We start from the raw sequence: 13,699 nt of genomic DNA on the forward strand, positions 1-13,699 counted from the left end.
AGCCGTGTGACCCTGGGCTCAGCCCTGGCCCTCTCTGAGCTTCCGACTCAGCCACGTCGGGCTGATGGAGCCCACCTGGCAGGGCTGTCGTAAGGACAGTACACCCTGGGCACTCGGTGCGTGCCCTGGCCCTGCCGCCACACGGAAGACCCTTCTCTTTCTGTCCCAGGAGCCTGGGCGGGGGCCCAGTTTCCTCCTGGGAGACAACGCAGTCGGGGGTCCTGGGAGGGGCTGTTTGGGGTCTGCACCTCTGCCAGCCTCCCAGCGCTGCTCTTCAGGAGCGGACCACCTGTGCTGATCCCTTCAGGGGCGCCCACCCCACCGGCCAGGGGCCAGGCAGAATCCTCCGAGCTTGCAGTGGACCCCGAACCCGTTTGCTGCCATCTCTCTCTCTAACCACCCACTGTCACCCCCTCACCAGGCCCTGGCCGCCTGAATCTTCCTTCTCCATCAGCCCTGCCTGCTTCAGGGGCCACTGAACTCCCAGGCTGGGGCACGGGTTTCCCCTGCCACCCGCACTCCCCAGCCATCCTCCAGGCGGGTGCAAAGTGCAGTTCCGCACACACGTGTGCTACATACACATTCCCTCCCTCTCCTCTGCCTGAGCTGGAAAGGGAAGGCCTGAAGTCCGTGCAGGTTGGATCCCCAGCCCTCTCTCCCTATCTTCCACCCCAAACAACTCAAATTCCGGTGCTGGTCACATGCTCCTGGAGGTTTCCTGGTCTTTTGGGTGGAATTTCCTTCCCTTTCATGCCCAAATTTTTACAACCTTTCAACGCCAGTTCCAATGTCTCCTCCTCCAAGCAGCCTTTCCAGACCACCAGCCAGAAGACAGCCCGGGCTGCCTGACCACCCTCAGTGGCAGATCTGACCCTCTCATTGCTCTTGACACTGTTCACCCGGTGAGTCCGACCACTGGGACTTCCTGGCTCCACGTGGGTCAGAGGCCCCTTAGTTGGGCAGTCCCAACTTGAATTCTTTATTTCCCACACCCCGTCCCCTGCCTGTGCATCCAGCCATTCCAGCCCCAGTCTCTCGGGCACCCCTCACCTTGCCCACAAGCAGAGAGGCTCCCTGAGGGCCACGACTGAGACTGTGTGGTCCCCAGCCCCTGCCACTACGGGTCTGGAGCTCAGTGGTGTTGACTGGACCAAAGCCCAGCTCTGGTGAGCGGCAATGGTGGTGCCCTCAGCCACAGCAGGGCGTGGCCCAGTTGGACTCAGGGGGGGCCTGGAAACCCAGGAGCCCTCCTCGCACAAGCCCACCCAAGAGTGCCAACATGCCCCGTGTGCTTGCCTACTGTTCCTGTTGTTGGGGGCTGGCATGGTCCCCCAGGTTGAGAAAGGGTTGAGAGTCAAGTTAGGTCCATTCCACGAGCATCCACTGAGCACCGACTGCCTGCCCGGCCTTGTCCTGGGTGCTGGGCTTGTGCTCTGGGGCCCGCCTCTTCACCCACCAACCGGCTGAGGGGGGCTCATCCAGAGGGGGTCCCCACTCCCCTAGGAGGCTCACCCTTGGTGGGGGTACTCATCCTGAGCGAGTACCTACACTCTGGGGGCTCACCCTGGGGGCTCACTTATCTGGGGTCCCTGCTCCCGGGGTTTCTCCCATTCAGGATGAGGACCAAGGTCTCAGGGGCCCAGGGCGGAGGAGGCTTTGGTCGGCCTCTGCCTCTCGGAGGGGGCCATGGCTTCCTGGAAATTTCCATCCTCTGAGAAGAGCTGAGGGAAGGGTGGTATCCGACATCCCTTCCTCCCTAGGAAGACCAGGGGCTGCAAAGGGCACCGCCTTCCCAGGGCCTTGCTGCTCATCCGCCCCTCTTCCCGGGCAGGCCCGTCCTGCCTACACTTTCCCCTCCTGCCCGGGGACCACTCTGATGGCACTGCTCAGTCAGAAGTCCACCTCAGCCCAGTGAGGGGCTCTTGGAGAAGCACGGAGGAGCCCTGGTCCCACACCATCCAGGCCACTAGCCAGGAGCACCAGACAGACAGGGACAGGGAGAGCACGGTGTGAAGTGGGCGCCTGAACTCTTGCTGGTGTTGGTGTCGCCCGAGCCCAGCAGAGCCTGCTGACTAGCTCATGCATGGGCATGCATGGGCAGGGGAGGTGGCAGTGAACTTCGGGGTCCAGGAGAGAAGGTGACCACGGAGCTCTGCAAGGAGGCCACAAGGAACCATGGAACCTCCAAGGATTCCTCAATCTGCCTCTCGGTGGGGGGTTGGGGGTGGGGTGGAGTAGTCAGGGAAGGCTTCCTGCAAGAGGTGACATCTTAAAGTAAGTCTTAACAAGAAGTATGTGTTAACTCATCATGGTTTGTGTGTGTGAATGTGTGTATGTGTGAATGTGTGTGTGGTGTGTGTGACTGTGTATATGGTGTCCAAGTATGTGAGTGTGTGTACGTATAGTTGTGTGGTGGGTGCACGCTCCTGGTGCACATACTGCAGGTGCAGAGGTGTGCAACAGTTTGGTGTTCCTGGGCCGGGAGTAGGAGATCAGGAGTCGAGAAAAAAGAGGTGGCCGAGGTGCCAGGGAGCCAGTGTGTGGGTGGCCAGAGATGTCCCGTGAAGCAGGTGGCACTTTCTGCCGGTGTGAGGGTTTAGATCTTAGAGCCCATGCTGGCTGCGGGGCGAGGGGGCTCCTGGAACTATTTAGCAAGCAGATCAGCGGAGCTGTGCTTCCCTCCTCCTCACCGGCTCTCACAGCACCAGCACTCCCTGACCCTTCATACGTGTCCTCATCGACCTGTCCCGACGATCATGTGACAGGTTTTATCCTTATTCCCATATCATAGGTGAGAACACCGAGGTACACAGAAGCTGTGAAGTGAAGTGAAGTGAAAGTCACTCAGTAGTGTCCGACTCTTTGTGACCCCATGGACTATACAGTCTGTGGAATCCTCCAGGCCAGAATACTGGAATGGGTAGCCCTTGCCTTCTCCAGGAGATCTTCCCAACCCAGGGATGGAACCCAGGTTTCCCTCATTGCAAGTGGATTCTTTACCAGCTGAACTACAAGGGAAGCCCAAGAATACTGGAGTGGGTAGCCTATCCCTTCTCCAGGGGATCTTCCTGACCCGGGAATTGAACCGGGGTCTCCTGCAGTGCAGACAGATTCTTTACCAACTGAGCTATCAGGAAGCTGTGAAATGAGGTGTTAATGGCTGAAGCAGGACTTGAACCCGGGCAGTGGAATCCAAGCCCAGCTTTGCAGAGGGAGGGCCTGGGGCATAGGTCATGGAGGTCATCCTACCTGCTCCGTGGCCCTTTGCCCTCAGTCATCTTGGGCAGGAGGAGACTGGGAAGAGGATGCACAGCCCCTTGGAGGGGGTGAGATTCTGCCTCTGCCTCTGCATCTGTGGGCACTGGGGTGGGGGGTGGGGGAGTGCTAACCAGCAGGTGAACACTGGTTGGGAGCCCTGGGGAGACAGAGCTAGCCTCGGAATGGGCGTGCCACACGCTGGGCACCGGGCAGGGGGTGAGGAATCTCCTCTGGTTGTGTAATCCACCAGGAGGCCAGGCCCACGGAGTTAAAAGCCCCACAACCAAGCCCTGCCTGTGCGAGCAGGATGTGGGCGCGCCCTCGGAGGCCCTGGACCCCCGCACTCCATCCTCTTCTTCCCCAAACGCCCTCCTCCCCAGCAGCAGCCAGAAGGGGGACTCCCACATCCCCCACCCTAAAGCGCCAAGCAGGCCAGCAGGTGCCCAGGCCAGGGACGGCTGCGTGTTTGGAGGGCATTTCACAGAACCCCTCCTCCCATCTTTTCTGCTCCCGCCTGGTTTCTGCCCCGTACTCAGCTCAGACCCAGTTACTCATCAGTTACTCACCCGGTTGCCACTCCCGCTAATTCCTTTTTTATTTGGTTTTAATGAGCCAAGCCCTCTCATCTCACCATGGAGACAAGCGGGAGGTGAGCATGAGGGAGGCATGGTTTGGGGAGCTGAGGAGTCACGTGGGGTTCGGGATGGAGGGGATTGCTCACCCCCCCCCGCCCCGCTGCATTCTGCAGGCGCATCTCATTTAATGCAACGGCTTTGTCGCTCCATTTCACAGAACTGGACGCTGACTCTGGGGGCCGACTCACAGTGTGCCTGGCCTGGAGGGAGGACATGGGCCCCTCCCCCACCAGATCACACCGGGGCGGCTGCCTGTCCTCCAGGGTGAGAAGGGGGAGGGCTTGGATTAGAGAGAAGCCCCTCAAACCCGTGGGCCTTGTCCCAGCAAACATCCGGGATTCCCGGGCCCCTGAGATGCCCTCCAGCCCTGCCCACCTGTCCCACCCACCACTCCTTGAGGCCCTGCTTGTCCAAGCCCAACAGCTGGTCGCCTGTGGGCAGGTGCAGCTGTGCCCCCATGCACACCACTCTGCTGGGATAAACAGGGCAAGGCCCAATTCCTTGCTGCCTACGTGGAGAACATGGCTCCCTCTTCATGGAGCCCTGCCTGCCTGCCCACGTGCCTGCAGCTCACCCAGGCTCTGAACGCAGATAGGAGGACCCCTGCTTCCCGAAGCCCTGCTTTGGGGTGAAATGCCCGCCCCTGGCTCTTGCCAGGTGCCCGCAGGCTGCAGGGGTGGTGGATGGGATCCATGTCTGACTCCTCTGTGTGCCCCCACCCCGCAGCGTTACTCCCTGAGCCCCCATGTGAGCAGGGATGGGGCTGGACGCGCGACAGGCATCATCCCCTTCTTCTGTCTCCACGACCACCCACGGAATAACTCCTCTGAATGAGACCCATCTCACAGATGGGAACACTGAGCCTCAGTGCTGGGAAGTGATTTGCTCAGGCAGCAGCAGTGACAGACACGTGAGCACAGCGGCTGCTCCAGATGCAGCTAGTGATGGGGGTGGGGAGCTGGGCGGAGGCAGCGGGGACAGTCTGTGTGGGGCCAGCCGCTGTCCTGGGGGGCACTCTTTGCTCTCGGGAGCCCAGGGGCCCCGCTTGGGATCCGGAGCCCACCCCAGATGGATCTGCACCCGCAGACCACAGAGCCAGCAGCAGGTCCGGCTGTCTGTCTGGCACTCAGGAAGTCAAGATGGGCTCTGTGAGCCACGCAGGGCCCCCAGCCCGAGGTTTCAGGGAAGCAGAGGGAGGTTCGGGCAGACGCGGGAGGAGCAGGCAGGAAAGCCCTGAACTTGCAGTCTCATACCTGCTGCGCAGCCCCAGGCAAGCCACAAACGCTCTCGGAGCCTGTGCCCCTTTTGCCCCACGGTCCCAGGAGAGCTCAAAGAGCAAACAACATAAATAGGCATTGCCCTCACGGTCACCAAATGTGGGGGCCAGGGCGGGCCACGGACGACCAGGTACAACTCGGGGCCCCCAGGACGGGCCGGGCGCCTCTCTGCGCTCTCCGCAGCCTCCTCCCAGGCAGCCTGCCCAGCTGCCCCCTCCACACATATTCTAGATGAATCCAAAACAGCTGACCCTCAGAGACCACTGTCCCATAGGTAAACCGAGGCGCTGGCCACTCAGGGGCCATCCAGCTCTGCTCTCTCTTTCCTATTGGTTACTCAGACTTAACCCCGCCCCTCCAAGCAAAGACCCACCCCCACCCCCATCCCACCACTGCATGCCAGCCAGACCTGAGGTCCAGGGAAAAAGGGTCTTCCCAGATCATAAGGGCCTCGCTAACCCTTCCATCCCCTCACCCAGACCTCAAGGAGGACGCTGGGGACCAGGCAGTGCTTTGTGAGCAGTTACTGGAGGGGACAGGCTTCCCAGGTAGCTCAGTGGTACAGAATCCGCCTGCAATGCAGGAGACACAGGTTTGATCCCTGAGTCGGGAAGATCCCCTGGAGGAGGAAATGGCCACCCACTCCAGTATGCATGCCTGGAGAATCCCATGGACAGAGGGGCCTGGCACGGTATCTTCAGAAAGCCACCACCAGCACTAATTGAGCTCATGATGACCTGATTAACTGCGGGCCTGGGGAGGCACGGCGAGCAAGGCGCTTGTCCCCTCCGAGAAGGGGAGCTGGGAGGGCCTGAGGGGCCATCCGGTGCTCCTCCACAAGGAGTCTGAGGCCCAGACAGAGACAGCATGCTGCCCAAAGTCACACAGCGGCTCAGGAAGTGGGCGAACCCAGACCTGACATTCCGAAATGACTGAGGTGAGGTCAAAGTCAAAGGTCCCAGGGAGCAGCCTCAGAGTCAGAGCCCTCGAGTTCAAGTCTAGACCCTAAAACTGACCAGTTGGGTGGCCTTGGACCAATCAAGGGGCCTTTGAATATCTCAGTGTTTCCGCTTTGCAAAATAAGGATGAGGGTAATTGCTCTGATATGGCTGAGTCCCCACGTCAGAGGACCCATGAGTGGTCCCAGGGGCAGGCCTGGCCCAGCACACAGAGGGTGGCTGACCTGCACTTCATGTCCACACGTGTGTCACACACCACACACGGACTCTCCGTGGTGCACACAGGTTCGGGCATCCTGTGTACCACTGCCTGTGTTCTCACACGTGTGTCCGGGGTGTATGCCTGGACCCACATGTGCACAAATGCAGTTCCCATGAGCGTGAGCAAACGTGTGCCCGTCTTGTGGCCAACAGCTTGGCTCTGTCAAACCCCACCTCTCTGCCAACCTGCACTTCCCCTGCTTTGAGAAAACACAGTATTTTCTACAATTCAGTAATAAAAAGGCAAACAACCCAATTAAAAACAGGCAAAGGATCTGAATGGACAGTTCTCCAAAGAAGGAATAAAAATGGCCATTAAGCCCACAAAAAGACGCTCGACATCATTAGCCATCAAGGGCGTGCAGATCAAAGCCACGACGCGAGCATGTCACATCCACTTTGCTGTCGTTGTTCAGCGGCCAAGTCGTGTCCGACTCTTTGTGACCCCGTGGACTGCAGCACGCCAGGCTTCCCTGTCCCTCACCATCTCCTGGAGTTTGCCCACGTTCATGTCCATTGAATCAGTGATGCCATCCAACCCTCTCATCCTCTGTCACACCCACTAGAATGACTAAAATAAAAAGACACTAACAAGTGTTGATGAAGATGTGGAGAAACCAGAACCCTCATGCGCCGCTGGTGGGAATGGGTATGCAAACGGTTTGGCAGTTCCTCAAAATGTTAAATACAGAGTGACTCTGTAACCCAGCAACCCCTCCCCTAGATATGTACCCAAGAGAAACGAACGTGTGTCCACGCAACAGCTTGTGTGTGAATACTCATGGCAGCATGATTCTCAACAGCCAGAAGGTGGAAGCAACCCGGATACCCATCAGCGGATGAAGAAAGCACGGTCCCTCAACACAACAAAACACGGCAGACACACAGAGGGACAAAGTATGGACACAGGCTACTGCGTGAATGAACCCTGAGAACGTGGGGCTCACAGCTGCCAGACGATGCCACTGATGTGAGAGGCCCAGAGCAGGCGAGTCCACAGGGACAGAAAGCAGCAAGTGTTGCCAAGGGCAAGGGGGACTGAAGGGCGACCCCTGCGGGGTACAGCGTTGCTCTTTGGAGTGATGAAAATGTTCTGGATTGACTATGGTGATGGTCGCACAGCCTATGACTACACTAAACCCTCTGAGTTGTATACTTTAAATGCATGGGTTGTACTGATATGAGCTATATCTGAATAAAGCTGCTATACAAACACAGCAGGGACTTCCCCGGTGGTCTGGTGGCTGAGACGCCACACTCCCAATGCAGGGGGCCCAGGTTCGATCCCTAGTCAGGGAACTTGATCCCACAGGCCGCAACCAAAAAGTGATCCCTCATGCTGCAAGGAAGATCAAAGACCCTGCGTGCTGCACCGACGCAGTCAAATAAAATAAATATTTTAAAAAATACAGCAAAAAAAACTGCCCCCAACCAAAAACAAACAAAAAGCCCTACAGCAGGTTTTCAGGGGATTGCACACAACTCGTCCTAGTCGATTTAAACCTTCATGGGGTCCCCCTCACAGTGAGGGTACTTAGCTCAGAGGAGGCAGGGGACCGGCCCGAGGTCACACGGAAGGCAGGCTGACCTCAGAGCTGGGATCTGACCCCAGACCCCAGGGTCCATGCTCGGACCACTCTCCACCCACCAGAACGGAGAAACCACACGGTCTGTCTCCCGCCTCTCTGACCAGACCTGGGACCCAGGCACCCTATTCCATCTCACCCCTCCTTCCTTCATGTCCCTGCAGTACCATCCATATGTCTCCCCAGCACCAAGCACAGTCCGCCCTCCTCACCGACCCCACGGACTGGAGCCCCTACCTACCCCCAAGCCCAAGGCCGCCAGACAGCAGGGCAAGACTGGCGCATCACAGCCCAGGCGACTAATGGGCTGGGAGGGGGTTCACAGGGCGTGCAGGCAGACAGCCTCCGTCAGAACCACGGAGGGGTCGGCCGACAGGGTGGTTGTAGGAGGCACTTGGGTGGAGGGTGGCCAGTGCAGGCCCCTCTCAGGAAGGAGGCTGAAGGGACTTCCCTAGAGGTCCAGGGACTAAGATTCTGCACTCCCAATGCAGGGGGCCCGGGTTCGATCCCTGGTCAGGGAACTAGGCCCCACGTGCCACAGCTAAAAAGACCCTACATGCCACGACGAAGATAAAGATCCCGTGGGTCACGACTAAGACCCACACAGCCAAAATAATAAATAGACAAGGATACGGAAGGGAAGTCCTGAACCACAAGAGAAGCGAGTCGTGCAAAGGTGCAAGGAACAGAGTTCAGGCAGAGGGAACGGCGATGCTGAGGCCCCGAGGACAGAATGAGATGGGGGTGTGTGGTTTGATGCAGGAGAGACAGCCACACCATGTCGACTCTGGGAGCCCACAGGGAGGATTTTACATTTTATTCTATGAAGATGAAAAGCCCCTGGAAGGTGCTGCTGTGACGGACATTGGAAAGGACGCTCTGCTGATGGCAGGGGTGTGGTGGAAGCAGGGAGACCCATGGGGAGGCTGTGGAAGGGTCTGGGTAAGAAACGCTGATGGACTGCCAGGTGGAGGAGGTGAGCAGCCAGGCTTGGGATAGAGTCTGAGGGTGGAGCCAGTGGGACCAGCTGGGGGACTGGGTGAGGAGGTTTGGGGAAAGACACGTCCGAAAGGAATGCGCAGCTGGTAGGGCCGTCACCACGAGAGGCGAGGAGAGGTCCCGGCTGGGGAAAATCAAGGCACTGCCTTGGCCACAAGTAGGGGGCAGCTGAGCACTCCCCTGCCCAGGAGACCCACAGCCCCGTCCAGATGGCCCTGGGGCTCCTGGGTGGCCCTGGCCCGGACCTTCACTCCCCCAAGTCTGTTTGCCCACGTAACACGGGGGTGGGGCCCAGTGCAGTGGGTTCCAAGCCTCCTTAACAGGATCCTTTGCCACACTTGAACTTGAGATCCAAGTGAGGCTGCCAGGGCTGAAGTAGGGTAGGCACGTGGGCCAGGGTGGGCTCCTGGGCCCTCCAGGCCCAGCCAGTGGGACACTGCCAGCTGGTGGGCTCCCCCGGCCCTCTGAGACCCCCACCCAATCTGAGTCTCAGACTCCCATGAGCTGGGAAGGCGGGGAGAATACCTCCCCTACCCACGGTGTAGGCGGAGGGACGGAGGCCAGGAGACACCCCCGGCCGCACCAGCAGCTCCTGGGGTCCTCCAGCAGGGTAGGCGCAGTGCCCGTGTGGCCCCCGGCGCTGCTATGCCCCAGCCTGGCCCCTGGGCCCCAGCCTTGGCCCAGTCACGGGACCTGGGCAGGTGCCCCCTGCCTGCGGTGTGTCCCAGCACACGTGGGGTGAGGCAGGAGGCGGGGGCAGGCAAGCCCACAGGGACCTTGAGGCTGCCAGGCCCCGGAGCCCCATTTGTGCACCTGAAGACTCTGGAGCCCAGAGCCCCCGCCCTACCAGGACCCCTGCCAGCCCGACCTAGGGTTCTGGGAAAGGGGGCCCGGCCTGGACCCCCTGGGTGATGGCAGAGAGGCTCTCTTGCTCCCTGTTGCCTCTTTCTGAATCCCCCCCGCACCACCTCTTGGGGTCCAGGCAGTGGAGTGAGGGTTCTGGAAGTGCTCAGCGCACGTGGCGGCTTTTACCGCCCATCTCAGAGCCGCCTGGACCTGGGCCTGGGTGGGTGAGCAGGTGGGCACGGGCCCGCCTGTGACCCGTGTGTGTTGCCCTCTCCGGGTCCCTCTTGCTGGGAGGCTCTGCCGGTCCCTGCCCACCCCCATTGCGTCTCCATCCCTCTGTCCCTCGCTGCGCCCCACTCTGGCCCCACCCGGCCCCCACCCCGCTGGTTCCTGGCTGAGTCAGTGTCTCCGCGCTAAGCTCTTCCCCGCCGTCGTCATAAACACAGGGCTGGAAACAGCCCTGCCAGGTCCGAACACGCCGGCACGCCCGTGCCCGAGGCCTTTGTTCTGACCTAGCGGGGCCCTCGCGCCCGCAGCGGCCTTCCCGCTGAGCCAGGCTTGGGCTGGCCTTCCAGGGGCTCCCGTCCTGCCTGGGGCTCTGGGAGGGCTGGCCCGGTGTCTCCCAGGAAGGACCCCAGCTTCCGGCGGGCGGCCCCTCTCCTGAGGGGGGTCAGCCCCGGGCAGCCTGCCCTAGAGACGCTCCCCCGCACAGGCCTTGCAGCAAAATCAGCGGATGCCTGTGAGAGGGAACTCGGCGTGACCAGAGCCCCCTCCCCACGTTCTGCAGTTGCCCCCTGCCCCCTCCCCCAACCAGGCACCTGGATCCTCACTGAGCACAGGGCTGCACCGTGGGTTCAGATGACTATTTCTTGCCCGTGTGTGACCTCGGGCAGCTCAGGCTTCCAGGGGCTCTGTCTGTGCCGTGTGGACAGTGGAACCAGGAGCGAGCGGCGTTTGTGTGAGGGCCTGGCCGCAGCGGCCTTGGAGCGATGGTGCCCCCGCTGCGGTGGCAGGAGGGGCCCACGGGGAGACAGGCTGAGATCTGGGTCAGGTTTGCCCTGGCAGCTCGAGGGTGGAGGCCTGCCCACGCTGTGACCTGTGTCCAGCATGGTGGACAGGAGCCCGGAGGCCTGGACCCCTTGTCCATGGAGCCTTGGGCAGGACCGCAGGGTGGGCACCGAGGGAACTTCCTGCCCCTATTCTGGGGACACTTCGTCCCAAGTCCTGGGGGAATCAGGACCCCGGCCTTGGCGCTGGTGGGCAGACAGGTGCCCAGAGAATGTGAGGCAGTGCCCAGGGTCACCCAGTGGGACCCGGGCAGCTGGGCCAATCTGGTCTGTATTTGCAGAAGTGCCCTCTCTCCACCCACAGCCTGTCCTGTCTGTCCGGGCTCTGCCAGCCGAGGCTGGAAAATTCCCACCCTGGATGAGCGCCAGGCGGGCCTTGAGGGGCCACATGGATGGATCAGCCACCGGCCAGCCCAAGCCTCCAGCTGGTCACCGCTGGACGGTCCAGCGCCTGCTCACCTCAGCAGCTGCTGCTCCTGGAGCTAGGGGCCTTCCGATGTAGGGCGCAGAGCCAGGACCCCCGGACTGACCACAGGCCTTATCTGTCCTGAACCAGGAGTGAACCGGTGGGAGCGCTGCCCTCAGGGAAGTCTTCCTGATTCTGACATTGGAGGCCCTGGGTGTCCCTGGTCTCCTGGCAGCCTGGACCCCAAGCCGTGAGCCTTGAAAAGGTCTGTTCTGCTGCCTCGGGCTGGGCCCCTGGGATGGGCGTAGGGGTAGGGAGTGACCAGACAGACAGGACAAAGATGCGCCTCCCTGAAAGGGTGTGCAGGTTCAAGGCCGGGGCCCAGCTGGGCCTCCCAGCCCAGCCCCATCGGCTCACCCGGGGCGCGCAGGGTTCGAGGCTTCAAGAGCAGCACCAGGTGGCCGTCACACCACCACCAGCGTCCTGCCCCAGGCAGGCTGAGCCGTCCGGGGCTGCTGAAGGGAGCCACCCTCACACCCACGTGCTGCCCCAGGGGGCAGACGGCGGTGACCCTCTGCCCGCGGCCGAGCTGGAGGACCGTGTCCTGGGAGGAGACACTCAGATCTGGGTTCAAACGTCCACTCTGCCCCGACCAGGGTGACACAGGGCAACTCCTGACCCCTCTGAGAACAGTGCCACAGTGTCCCAAACACGAGACACAGGGGTCATTTAAAATTCTCTAGCAGCCACATAAAGACAAGTGAAGAGCAGCAGGTGAATTTAGATTTGGTGACATATTTTATTTAGCCCATATATCCAAATATTGCCATTTCAACATCTTTATGTAAAGATCTCCCAGGTCTCCCGCATTGCAGGAAGATTCTTTACCAGCTGAGCCACCAGGGGAGCCCAGGAATACTTGAGTGGGTAGCCTGTCCCTTCTCCAGCAGATCTTCCTGACGCAGGAGTAGAACCCAGGTCTCCTGCATTGCCAGTGGATTCTTTACCAACTGAGCTACCAGGGAAGCCTAAATATTACCATTTGAACATCTTAATGTAAAGATCATGAAAGAGACATTTTACTTGCTTTTCTCTTTTGACATCTCTGAAATCTGCCGCATATCCTACACTCATGGCACCTCGCGGTTTGCATGGGCTGTATTTCAAGTGGCTCCTCTGCCCGTGGGGGCCTGTGTCCCCAAAGGGGACAGGGCAGCCCTCGAGCCCTGGTCCCTCCTGGGGACTCAGGTGGCACCTCCCTGAGCCTGCGCTCTGAGGCCCTGGTCAGGGGTCCAGGCACGAGCACGGGCACAGAGCTGCGGAGCTGCCCTTCTTCCTCCAAGGCCCCGGCCACTGCCCCACGGGGAAGCCCCAGACCATCCCCTCGGACGCGTGGAGGGAGGTCTTGGACTGTTCAGAAACTGAGACCTTTGCTGAGCCCCCACAGCAGGCGGCCAGCAGGCAGAGGGCCTGCTCCCAATGCCGATCTCACCCAGAGAGCAAACGGGCCCCACGTGAGGCGGGATTAGGGGTGGCCCTATTCCTGGTCATGTCCGAGCAGCATGTGATGGGCGGGACTCAGTGTTCCATGGCAGCTCAGGGTGCGGGCAGGGGCCAAGTGCATGCAGCCACAGCCCCCGTGTCCTGTGCCAGTGGGTCTCCAGGGGCACCAGGTACAGCCGGGGGCAGGGCAGTGGTGGCAGGGAACCCTCTCCTGCTCAGACCCATCTGGGCCTTCCTGGCCTTCACAGCACTCACGCCGCAGGCACCCTCCAGCCCTGACCCCTCCTGGGCAGCCTCGGGTCTCCCCATCTTCTGGTTTGCTCTGATGTTCCCGCAGTTCCCGGAAAAACACCACCCACATTCTGGACTCTGGGCTTTGGGCTCCTGGTGTTCCCTCCACCCGGGGCCCCCTTCCCTGCTCTCAGCTTTGTGCTGATCTGGGTCACTCTGATAGTCACTGGATCTCCATGAACACTCACCCCATCAAGGAAGCCCTCAATAGGACTCCTGGCTCCATCACGGCGCCTGTCAGAAACACCCTGCCTTGGTCAGGGGCCCTGGGGGCCCTGAGTCGCTAACACGTGTCCCTGGAATACGAGGTTCACTCCAGAGACTCTCACGTTCCTCCCCATCCTTACCCCACCCCGCACCCCCACAAGCCCATTTCCAGGTAATGGAAGAGACGGGTTGAAGGGGCCAGGGTGGCCCAGCCTCGCTCTCTCAATGAAATTAGCCTGAGTGGGCTCAGGGTCCAAGGCTGGAGGCTGCCAGGCACGAGGGGAGACCGCGTTGGTGGAGGGTGGGCAAGGGTGGGCCTCAGCTCCCCGAAGGAAAGTCCCAGCACACAGAGACTGGCACCCAGAGGGCCCCAGGTCAAAGCTGGTGCAGGGTCATCATAAGAA

The sequence above is a fragment of the Bison bison genome, unplaced genomic scaffold (assembly GCF_000754665.1).
Source record: "Bison bison bison isolate TAMUID 2011002044 unplaced genomic scaffold, Bison_UMD1.0 scf7180017864079, whole genome shotgun sequence".
Taxonomy (NCBI): Eukaryota; Metazoa; Chordata; class Mammalia; order Artiodactyla; family Bovidae; genus Bison; species Bison bison.